The 12,686-nt window shown below is 41.5% G+C and overlaps 1 protein-coding gene and 1 long non-coding RNA gene across 11 annotated transcripts in view; one reads left to right on the top strand and one right to left on the bottom strand.

The window, feature by feature from the left end:
- TENM3 (teneurin transmembrane protein 3) overlaps positions 1 to 12,686 on the bottom strand; it is a 1,679,324-nt gene that overhangs the window by 623,643 nt on the left and 1,042,995 nt on the right. The window lies entirely within an intron of this gene.
- LOC141092071 (uncharacterized) overlaps positions 1 to 12,686 on the top strand; it is a 140,304-nt gene that overhangs the window by 24,995 nt on the left and 102,623 nt on the right. The window contains exon 3 of the long non-coding RNA XR_012232677.1: positions 7,818 to 7,880. This is a non-coding gene — a long non-coding RNA (uncharacterized lncRNA). The remainder of the gene's footprint in view (positions 1 to 7,817; positions 7,881 to 12,686) is intronic.

Below are 12,686 nucleotides of genomic sequence, written 5' to 3'. Positions count from 1 at the left end.
TGGGTGGTATTCATTCTCACCTGCTGTGTGGAGCCATGGGTGGTATCACTCTCACCGGCTGCGTGAAGCCATAGGTGGTATTCATTCTCACCTGCCTGGAGCCATGAGTGGTATCATTCTCACCTGCTGCATGGAGCCATGGGTGGCATCATTCTTACCCACTGCATGGAGCCATGGGTGTTATTCATTCTCAACAGCTGCTTGGAGCCATGGGTGTTATTCATTCTCACCAGCTGCATGTAGCCATGCCCTCAGCATTAAAGGGTGTAAATTAGTTCTCCTCCCTCTATAAATAACAGCTCCATTGCTGTCCTTTGGAGATTGTCATGTGGCCACATTTTATACTAACGGTATAGAATTTATCTTTTTTGTGTGTATTCCAACAAATAGTCCAATACTTCCAGGATAGTCATTGTTTACTTGTATTTATGTGATTTCAGGACAAAAAGCCCCGACTGGAGACTTTCTGCTTCATAGTGTGTCCCCTTTTTATTCTTTGATCTTTTTTTCCAGTGTACATATTGTTCCCTCAGATACGGATTACTATGGAAGGCATACATTTCATCTGTTGCTTAGTAACTCTGATCCAAACTTCAGATTAAGGAAAGGAGTGGTGAGCTCTCCTACCATGTAAAGCACTGGGAAAGAAATCTAACTGAGCCTAAAACATACAGAGGCTGGAACTTATTATAAGTGTTATGTGTCTATGTGTCATAATGTCAGCTATCTGACAAGGTTATTGTCAAGACTTGTTCCTTAATACATAAGCTTTTTGGACTGAATTATCTTTTATAGCATACAGGAAATATGACATCTTCGGAAACTCACAGAAGACCTTCCAGAAACGATGAGTCCTATATTGGCCAATGGTGCCTCTTAACCTGTTCTTTTTCTGCTGTCTAATATATCCACACCCAGGTTAGTTCAGAACATATACTATCTTGTTATTGCTTCCTCATTGGTATGAAGGCAAATATGGCTTTCTCCACATCAGATCAACATAGAATTTTCCACAATAATTGATAAAGTTGAAAACAATTTTTTTTCAAGGTAGAAAAATAATAAATTCCATCCCTTCATAAAATCCTATTATTTGTGAATGTCCAGGTCACTGTCTGATATATTGAAGGAGGAATACGATGGTTTAAAATCCGCGCTGCCAAAGGTACCAAAAATGCAATTACACTTGGAACTGAAGAATGAATGCGGTTTATTTATCAACACGTTTCAAGGTTTCCAAAGCTCTTCATCAGGACAAAACCACAATGAACAGTAGCAGTCTGGGCACTCTGGGGTTAAGAATTTGGGAAAATGCAAGTACTAAATACTATATTCCCCCTTGTAAAATAGAACTATGCTATACTTATTTCCTGTACCGGGGCAGTGGCAGCGATGTTGGCGCTCTCAGCAGTTGCTATTGAGCTGCCGTGTCCTCATTTCGGTCAGATGAACCTCATATGTCCAGGGAAGCAGTGAGAACTGTAGCCACCTAGCGGCCGGTGATTGGCTGCAGGGCCAGTGTGGCTCAACAATTTCAAACAAGCCTCGGAAGACCCGGTGCCGACATTGCAGGAACAAAGCGAGTATGAGCGAAGAGTGTACCGTGTTTTTATTTTACAAGGGGAAATGTAGTATTTAAGAAGGGGTTGTCCAATTGAAGCATAACCTCTTCCTTTTCCGACATTGGGCATAATAGTACGCCAACGTCTAACACCCTCCCTTTGGTGTGGGCTCCGCCAGTGAGCCCACATTTTTCCCGGGACATGTCAGCTGTTTTGAATAGCTGACATGTGCCCAGAATAGGCGTGGATGGAATCACAATCCACCCGCAGCTATTAACCCGTTAAATGCTGCTATCAAACTCTGACAGCGGCCTTTAACAAGCGGTTCCAGACATACAGCCAGTAATCTGCCCACTGGTTACCGAGTCACATGATCGCCGGTCATCTGTGGGTTGGCATGACAACCGGAGGTCTCCTGTTGACCTCTATGGTTGTCACCTGGTGGTCGGCGCTCAAAGTGAGTTATTCTACTACATAGAGGCGATCTGATCATCGCCTGTATGTAGCAGAGTTGATTGGGCTATGGCTGCTTCTAGTCTCCTATGGAGACTATTGAAGCATGCCAAAAGTAAAAAAAAAGTTTTTTAAAAATATATATATAAAAAAGGATTAACCCGATCACTACACGGCATAGCGAGAAAAAAAGTCAAAAAGCCAGAATTTAGCTTTTTTGGTCGCCGTGACATTACATTAAAATGCAATAACGGACAATCAAAAGATTGTATCTGTACCAAAAGGGTATCATTAAAAACATCAACTCAGCATGCAAAAAATAAGCCCTCACCCAACCTGAGATCACGAAAAATGGAGAAGCTACAGGTATCAGAAAATAGCACAATTTTTCTTTTAACAAAGTTTCAAATTCTTTTCCACCCTTTTATATAAAAAAGAACCTAGACATGTTTGGTGTCTATGAACTCGTAATGACCTGGAGAATCATAATGGCAGGTCAGTTTTAGCATTTAGTGAACCTAGTAAAAAAGCCAAGCAAAAAACAAGTGTGGGATTGCACTTTTTTTTGCAATTTCACAGCACTTGGAATTTGGAATTTTTTTCCCGTTTTTTACTACACGACATGGTAAAACCAATGGTGTCGTTGAAAAGCACAACTTGTCCCGCCAAAAAATAAGCCATCACACGGCCATATTGACGGAAAAATAAGAAAGTTATGGCTCTGGGAAGAAGGGGAGCGAAAAAAGCTCCGGTCATGAAGGGATTAAAATATAACCCTAAAAATAAACTTCTTGACCATTGGATCATTAATACCCTCCTAATTTGGCAACTTATAACAAAATAATAAATGAAAGAGATATGAAGTGTCCTGAAATGAAAAACAGGAAACAATAAGTTCCTCTGAGTTCGCAAAACACCATGAACCTAATGTCCACAATCTTCACTTATCTGGCAGCTTCCCCAATTATCTTTCCAACTCCACAAAATGACAAAAATATTGCTAGGCCAAGAATTTGGACAGAAAAAGAAAAATATGTTTTCTAAAACCATTGACCACAAGAATTTCCATTGCGTAAGGTACAATATTACATTACACACGGAAATAAATCTTGTGTTTTGCTACTAGACGTTTCACCCTAATTTAGCTCCGTGACTGGATTCTTTTTTCCACATGAGATTGAAATCAGCTATCGAGCACCTTGGATTAAATATGTTTTCAATTAAAGGAGTTCATATGCAGCCATTGTGATAAACAATGCACTGAAATGCGGAACTGGGGCCAGAAAAAAAGCTAAATCTGATAAATCATTCTTCAATCAAAGATTTTCCAGACACCACTGACATTATGGGTGACCTACAGGTTAGATGCCCCCAAAATAATCATGTAATGACCTGCAATGGAAAATAGAGCAACACCGGGCTTAATAGTCACCCAGGCCCTTGCATTGCAAGGAATTGTAAGGAATTTTAGGTATTTCCAGTCCTTTAGTCTTTTTGGCCACGACAGTTGTCTGTACAGGTAAGCCTGATTGGATATGCCTTTAGATCCAGCTTTAAATACAGATATGGGCTTCCTTACTTTTCTTCTTGACAACATATGTCTAGATGAATAGTGTAAAATGGCCAGCTTTGAAAAAAAAAACAAACAAAAAAAATAATTTATAATTACTCCATAGGGAAATGTTTATTGTCTATGTGTGGCCACCCAGTGGTTGTGATAGGAGTTGCAGCCTGTCTAGGATTTTGATAGTTTGCATACAGTAGTATTCAGTGCAATACATTGAATTTGTATCATGAGAAGTTAAAACAAGATTCACAGAAAGGTAATGATGGATACAGTCAGTAATAGGGCTATGGATAATGTGTGGTAAGGATGGAAGTTCTCACATATCACTACAAGGCTGTTTTTCGGGTGTTAAACTAGATGCTCGGGCAGCACGGTGGCTCAGTGGTTAGCATTGCAGCGCTGGGTTCCTGGAATCAAATCCCACCAAGGACAACATCTGCAAAGAGTTTGTATGTTCTCCCCGTGTTTGCGTGGGTTTCCTCCGGGTTCTCCGGTTTCCTCCCACATTCCAAAGACATACTGATAGGGAATCTAGATTGTGAGCCTCATCGGGGACAGCGATGATGATGTGTGCAAAATGCTGTGCTATATACATTAGTAAAATAAATGAAAAATATCTTTGCACAGGTTTAGAAAAACATATCCGCTCTGCCTTGACTGATGTAAGGTCCGAATTACGTGGGCTGTAATACTTAGGCTCTGTATCTGGATTTTAATAGATTTGGAATAAATCTGAATTTTTATCAACAAGAGCGGTAGGATAATTCTAGAGCATTAGTGATTTGGTTTGAGCAATCATTCCTCTCATTAAAAACCTGCACGATTCCTGCGGGAATCCTGCATCATAGGTTTTGGAGAACAGACTCAGTGGTTACTAGTCCTGAGACATTTTTGTGTACTTTCTGTTTTCATCCATTTTGTTTTATACTTGTATTTGTACATATGTAATGTCTCAACCTTGTAACAACTTTTTATATTTGTAACCACTGCCCGACTTTTTGGGGAATAAATGATATAATATTCAGTCTGCCTTCATGCTCTAGGAAACAAACTATGCGCCTTTTTTAGATAATCGCTACTAATTTGGGGTTTTTCACGGACCCTCTTAATTAACTCTGTGATTAAGTAAAGCGTGGCTGGTGGCAGCGTGGTGTGCACGGCTGGCTCGGCTAGCTGGCAGTACAGATGGGTCTTACATGCTGAATGAGGGGCTGCAGCCACAGCATTGATAATTCCCTTACTGCAGTAGTCTAGTGGCCCATGCACAACAAGCGGCCCGTCCGGCGACTAATTATCCTAGGTGCAGTTCCCTGACTGACCTGAGGGTAAAGGGGGCGCCGGAGAGCTGCGAGTTCCAAAGTAGAACTGAGATAGCGGGATATACATAAATCCCTGCAGTTCTTGGGAGGTTGTTAGCAGTGGTGGGGCATCCAAAATACCCCCCTGCGGTAAATTGTTAGAGCAAGATTAGTTTGCTGTATTTTTGTCACGTGGTGCCGGTGGTGGGATAACTAAGATAAGCCCCCACTGTGCCTGTGATAGCCATGTGCCGGCAGTGCGTCACGTCCCTCTGTCCAATGACCTGCTGGTGCCAGTGGTGGGATCGTGACGTTTTGGTGGCACAGGGTCCGCCGTTCGTCACAATTATGTGGCAGCGGCGAGCCTCCTGCTTGCGTTCATCACATATTGGTGGCAGCAGTGGGATCGTGACGTTTTGGTGGCACGTGGTCCGCCGTTCGTCACAATTCGGTGGCAGCGGCGAGCCTCCTGCTTGCATTCATCACATATTGGGTTGCGTTCATCACACATTATCCCACCGCTAGGGCAGCATGGTGGCTCAGTGGTTAGCGCTGCAGCCTTGCAGCGCTATAGTCCTGGGTTTGAATCCCACCAAGGACAACATCTGCAAGGAGTTTGTATGTTCTCCCCGTGTTTGCGTGGGTTTACTCCGTGCACTCCGGTTTCCTCTCACATGCTAAAGACATACAGTTAGGGAATTTAGATTGTGAGCCCCATCGGGGACAGTGATGAAAATGTGTGCAAAACTGTAAAGCGCTGCGGAATATGTTAGCATTATTATTATTATCAACAACCCTGGACTTTTGTATATCTACACGTTCTCCTGACTTTGGGCTTCCGAGCATGGGAGAAATAATACAGGAGGAGTGATCCAACAGAAACATGTCTGGATTCTCCCAAAACCGTGCCAGAACTGTTCATCGTCCGTGGGTGGTTTTGCAGCTCAGTCTATTCACTTCCATAGAGCTGAGCTATAATACACAGACAGATTTCACACTGTTTCTGCAAAACCAGCCTTGGCTCTCTAAATCTGTACAATCCCTTTCATGTGTAGTTCCCTTATAATATTTCACATTGACTAACAGGAATCATAATCCATGATCTGAAGCAAACATTCCAAAATATTGTCTATATGTAACATCATTAAGGGCGCCATCAGACGGCCACATAAATCGGAAGGAGATTGGACTGCAATGCTGAGACTGGTCGCGGCTCTCCCAGTCCGAGCATGACAGCCGCACAGAAATATATGATGGTGTCACGCTCGGGTCACGAGAGCCACTGGCCAGTGCTAGCATTGCGTTCTGACCTCCGATTATACGGCCGTCGGACTGTACCCTAATACACAATACCACCTGGGGTTTAATTTCCCATTTGTGCATTTACCCATAAAATGGAGCTGAGCTGTTATTTTATGGAATCATATGGACACTTTTGCCATGCTCTATAGGTAAATTCATTACTGCTATATATAAAAGTATAGAAACGAGGCAGGGTGTCTAGAACAAAGTCTCATAACCCAATATTAAACACTCCTGAAAGGAATATTAAAAGATTCAATTACGTGATGGAATATTAAATGGTGCATACACGAATGTGCACAGGAGAAAAGACAGCGGAGCTTTGATATAGTTAATTTAGAAATAGCCTGAACTTTGTTGGATGGACATTTCTAACCTTTTTGCGGATTCAAGAGAGTGTCAGAATCAATTTCAGTAATGACCTACTGTGCGACAAAGGGATTAAGAGGTGTACTGCGGTGTTTGATAATACCAATAATAAATTCCAATAACATTTACAATACTGACTCAGAGCCGGAATTGATATGCAGTCTGCTGCCGTACAGATGACTTTAGCCGGCGTCTATAAGCTTCATGCATAGGATATTACCCTGGATTGTGCCCATGTACAGAGGTGAGTAATGTATGGGGATGTTTCATTACCAGTGGCTTGAAAACACTGAGTGGATATTGATGTGGCTTTAACAATCACATAGTAAACACCAACAGTGATAAAACAGCAGGTACAAATACATTTATGAATATCCTAAGCAATTTCCTATCTTATCCAAATGGATTAATTGGCTAGCTATAGGAATTACATGGGAAAAACAAACCCCATGCCTACAGTTATCTGCTCTCCCTGAAAGAGAACTGAAGGTACATATAGACCTTAGATAGCCATAGTGTAATGTTCGTTTGTCTGACATCTATTTCTTCTTATCCCATACATATGATGCTTTTTTTCACCTGACATGTATATGTTCTCAGTATGGAGTGGGGTATAAGCTGGGCTCATATACCAGTAATAGTTGCTTATCTCCTTTGAGAACACAAGAAGAACTATAACGTGCCCAATAACTCTTTGCCTGGCATCTGCCATGACACACATTAGATTATGGCCCAGCTCCGACAGCCAGTAGGTTGACAAAGCATTTCTCTCACGTGTGTCCACCTACAGTATATTCTAGCTGTTTACCTGGAAGATGTCTATCACTCTCTCTTTAACATGCTAAGACACACATTATATATAGATGAAGATAAGTGGCTGCCAGACATCTTAATGCTGCTTATCTTGAGAAAACATTATGATTAAATTGGTTTGAAGGTCTCCATACACATTAGATTAATGCCAGCCGAACCTGTCAATATCGGCAAATGTATATGGGGCACTTGTTGTCTGTTGGGGGAGATATGGATCGGTCATGACCAATTTCAGACAGTAGATTGTATTATTCTTCTGGAGCTAAGTCATGGCCGAAATGGCAGCTGTTGGCTTTCTCGAAGAGAACACATGAGCACTCAGATGAGCGTGTGCTCTATTGTATGGGGGAGTTGTCAAGATAGCTGCCGGCTGATCGATTGTCAGAAGCCATCTTATGAGTATGGGGGCCTTAAGATCTCTTATGTTTATTTAATTCTTATTTCCTTTCATAGGAGCCATCCAGAAACAGTAACGTTCACCATACAATGTGTGGTGGCGGTCTTCAGACAGATGAGGTATGTCCTAATATACGTCTTTATCCGGCTTTTCCATTCTACGGTCACATTTACTATGAACCTAACAGAAAAAAATCACTTCATTGAAAGCTTAATTTTAGAAGTTCCCTGCTCAAGAAGAATTGCTTATAGAAGTGTATAATGGTGCTACACCAAGGAACCACAGACATGAAAGGACCAGTGCATATGTCCCAGTGCATATGGCACTGTCGTGTCCATGATACCTTTGGCTGAAACTAAGGATATAGACCATAATGAATGATAGTCAGCTATGTTAGCGAAACAAATGATTACTCATTGTAACCCATGACCAATGGATGAAAGATCACAATTGTCACGTCCCACAACTTGGGAATCATACATTATTGTAATATTATTGTATGGTTAATGTTACACTGTTATGGAATCAGTTTGCCTTTTAAAACCTCCTGATTCTCTACCTGTAACCCAGCTCTGATGTAAGTAACTCCTCCCTTCTTTCCCAGTTAGTGTTTGTCATTATTCAAGGTTCATCTCAGTTCATCCTTGGTTCAGAATTGTCTTTTTACCTAATGCAGCTGTTGCAGCTACTGCTATTACTATTGTGCATTTATAAGAATTCAGCCTGAGAATAAACCGCTACTGGAATCTTCAAATTGGAATCTTCATAGATGCCTCTGCAACTGAGCTAAAACTGATGAAGTTCTTGGTGTGAGTACTGGCTCAATTCAGATATCCTTAGAAACGCTGTCTAAAGAAAGAAGCAACAAAGATCAGCTCACCTCCTCTCCAGTCCCACCGTGTGGATCATGCAGTGCTGCAAGTAGTATGAAGATGAAGCAGAAGTCCAGTGAGGGTGATCTCCATACAAAAAACTTTTGTTCCACTTTCATTAAAAAGTACATGAGTCCAAAATCCATCTTTATATCCAGAGACACAAAAACGGTTAATTCCTACCAGTGACAGTCGCAGGCTTAAAGTGCATTTAACATATTACGAGTTTTTGATTAAGGCGGCACGACCGCTGAAACGCGTATGATTTTAAATGCACTTTAAGCCTGTGACTGTCACTGGTAGGAATTACCCATTTTTGTGTCTCTGGATATAAAGATGGATTTTAGACTCATGTATTTTTTAATGAAAACGGAATAAACATTTTTTTATGGATATCACCCTCGATGGACTTCTGCTTCACACTGTCTAAAGAATCCCACATTCCCAGCCTAGTTAAGGAGTCAGAATGATTGTTCAAAAGACTGACCAACTATGTAACTAATTTGGCACTGGCTGTATCATCTAATAAAATCCAATATGGCCGATGCAGTCTGAGATGCTTATTTTACTGCCAACAAACAATTGTTCACCAGCCCAGCTTTGCTTTTGTGTATGGAAGTCTTTAGTCTTTTCATTTTATTTACCTTCCTGGCTGTCTGACCACATGTATGGAGTCTCCTTCTTTAAGGTTCTTACATTGCTATTAGCCTGAAAGCATAAAACAAATGTACTTGGTTGTGACTTTAAATACTGCTTTGCATCTGTGAACTGGAAGCCCTTGGGCAAAGGTTAAATGAAATAGACACAAAGTTCATGGCCTGTGGTCATTAAGGCTAATTACAATAAAAGGGACATTAGTGTAAATTGAACAACATGATTTATGCAAGTGTCTAGCCCCAAACACATGATTACATCTAGTGCCAGATATATTCATGGGCCATGCTCTAGCGGTATATAGTTCTGTAAACTCTTCATTTTACTAGCAGGTAATGTTAATACATTTTTGCAACCCAAAAGACAACCTGATGTGTTCATTAATAATACTGCACATTCCATCCTTGGATGGATTACACAAATTTACTGAGAAATATTTCACAAAGAACATCTGGCACTGCAAAAAGTATATAGTTTTCTAGGAAAACCTGTTGTTATTCAGCCAGATGTGATCAATGACAGGTAGCAAGTGCTGGACTAAAAAGAAAAGACTCAAGTTAGGTCCTGGAATCAATTATTTATGTATCAATGATACAGTATGTTTCATATACAAAAATGATCTATAGAAACATCAAGTAACTTTATAAGTATGTAGTGGAGATGTGCCAATTGATGTGCAAAGTTCGAGTTGATTTTCTTGAAATTTGCGATTTATTTCAAATTTGACATTTTGAGATTTGATTCATGGTTGGCAAAAATAATTAAAACTTGCCAGACATAATTTACCACACTCCTGAAGCATCAGAGAATGGACTAACCTAATTTAGAATTGCCACGCAGGCCTCCCCGTAATGCCCTGCAGCTATGACTTCTTACAGATTACGATACCTTGGCACAGTCGTGGTCAATAACTGGACCACCACGGATCAATGTTTCCCAGCGGAGCACAGTATGTATGATAGAGTCGTTATCTATCTTCAGAGTCACTGGGTAAGGCTGGGATCACACTTGCGAGTGCAATGCGAGAAACTTGTGAGAGTCTTTTTATGCAGCTGAACGCGCCGGTCCGAACCGCCGGCGGCAGTGCCAAGTATTCAGGCGAGTTTCTCGCATTGCACTCGCAAGTGTGCCCCTGGCCTGTGTCTTTCTCTTCTATAGTGTGTAAGCTCTTATTGGCTAAGAGATTACAAGCTTTCTAGTATTAAAATTCATGCCTTCATCAAATTTTTGGGGAAAAAATTGGTGAAATTGGCACGTTCGAATTTCAAAAGATCGCTCATCTCTACTACATAGTATTGCTAATCTTGTATTAGTCCTAAATGTCTCTGTCTTAGCCCTGGTGAGGAAGGAATCATAGGGGATTTCCTTGTAGCTCTGACAGAGCTTGGTGGCAGCGATTCAGGAGGAGAGCTGCATGCTGGTTATGGACTCTGCTGCCAGGAGCAAGTGCAACAGAGTAAAGCTAAGTTGTGTTTCCCTGTTTGTGTTTTTCCTTAGTGTGTATTAGTACAGCGGTGGGGTCAGTGCCTGCACCACCCTGCTCCCTAGCAAGCGATAGGTGTAGGGTGTGCTAGGGCGACAGGTTCCTGATCGGTGCCCGGTGCGGAACCAGCATAGGGAACGTTAGGAGCGTTAGGAACACTGACTCAGGGGAGTGCAGGAGGTCTCCACGTCCCCTTTCCCTATCGCAGGGCCCACCGTTGTAACTGTTTCCCTACGCCTTGTCTTGTTGTTTTAGTTACCGGCCTGCGAGCCGTGTCACACAGGACAGAATCACGTGCCGCGTCCTGTTGTTTTAGTTACCGGCCTGCTGGTGGCGTCACATAGGACGGGTCCACGTGACACTGGGTTCCTTTACAATCATTGAGACACCTAATATGGTGCCTGGTGCACAGAACACATCTGCAGGGATGTAAATACCCAGAATAAGCTCTTAAGTCAGCCAAATGTATGTACTATAGCAAAGGCTACAACTCAGGGTCAGCACAAGAGAAGTAATCCAATGTGTTTAACTGAGTTAGTCATCTTTTATCATGGCTGAACTCTAATATGCAAGCTGTTGAGTAGAAGAAGACTATTGTTTTTTTGCTATGTGAAGAAAGTATAATAAATATGTTTTAATTAACCTCCAAGGCTATAGTGACTGTGTAACATCTCTGTACAAACCGTCTATTCATTGGGTAGTGCTTGAAAACTTGTGAAGGTTCTTGATACAACAAAGCATAACTTTTATGTGAAAGCAAAGAGAACAGTGATCTCAATGTAAGAACATTTCTATTGATCATGTGTATTTTTGCATTCTGTGCAAGCTGGGGTGTGGCCTCCCTCTCCTGAGCTGGAAATTGTATATAGGGCTTCCCCAGACTTGTGACTACTGTTTGGGACCCAGTCCTTTTGTCTGCCCTTGTTCACACATTGAGGTCAACTTTGACACAAGGCAAGGTTTTTAATATTAGACAGTGTAGGACTATCCCGAACAGAGTTACCGTGTCGTGGTGGGATGGCTTTCATGCTACTTTTGATCAAAAACAGTATCACTAAAAACTCTGTATTAATTAGATGCACTTTTGCTTTTACTTATTTAGTTACAGCAGGGTTTTTGCTCACTTTGTCTTTTGCAGGTTTTATGTTTTATGGCCAATGTCAACATGCATTTATATGCTGCATGCGTATCATCTCAAACCAAGCTCAAATTTTGTGTTTTTCTTTGATCACGTGAACAGCAGTGCAGGCTATGTTTAGCCTTTGGTGCCCAAACGTTAGATGTGAACATGATATCATTGCTATGTGCCCTACTCCGACACCTGCACTCAGGTACACCAAATGAATGAGGTCCTTCCATACTCCCTGAAAATATTCTTAGTACCTTTTCCTCCTGCCACTGGCATACCGTGAGGAGCAAAAGGGTAACAATGTTCGGAATGCTTGACTTTCAGGCTCCATATCTCATTATCCACTACTGCTTTGAACGTGAGACCAGGGCCACCATCATGTTATAGACAATCATCTTGGCTATTTCATACATAAATTTGACTTGCAACTATTTAGCAAATTCTCCATACATAGAAGGGAGCCCCTTGGGAAAGGTCAAACTAGACCTTCCATGACATCATAGGTCTTTCAGGATGTTTGGTTAAATTCCCCATTCCTTTTATTTGCTAACCATACAAATGCAGCTTCACTGGAGATGGGTACATTCGTGGCACCCGGTACCAAAGGGGTAGGACAAGCTAGTACTTTGCTCCATATTAGCCACCTGGGCTGTTGTTGGGGTTTGTATACCCTAGCCTCCAGGTACCCTGTGTGAAAATGTGACTGAACACTGCAAAAAAATAAAAACAATAATAAAAATGGCAGAATAATTTAAAGGGCTTTCCCACTACATTCATATTGATGACC

This window comes from Dendrobates tinctorius, unplaced genomic scaffold (assembly GCF_039654945.1).
Source record: "Dendrobates tinctorius isolate UK_male_01 unplaced genomic scaffold, ASM3965494v1 ptg000008l, whole genome shotgun sequence".
Lineage (NCBI taxonomy): Eukaryota > Metazoa > Chordata > Amphibia > Anura > Dendrobatidae > Dendrobates > Dendrobates tinctorius.
The sequence above is the reverse complement of the archived record's forward strand: the minus strand, read 5'-3'. Positions and strand labels throughout refer to the sequence as shown.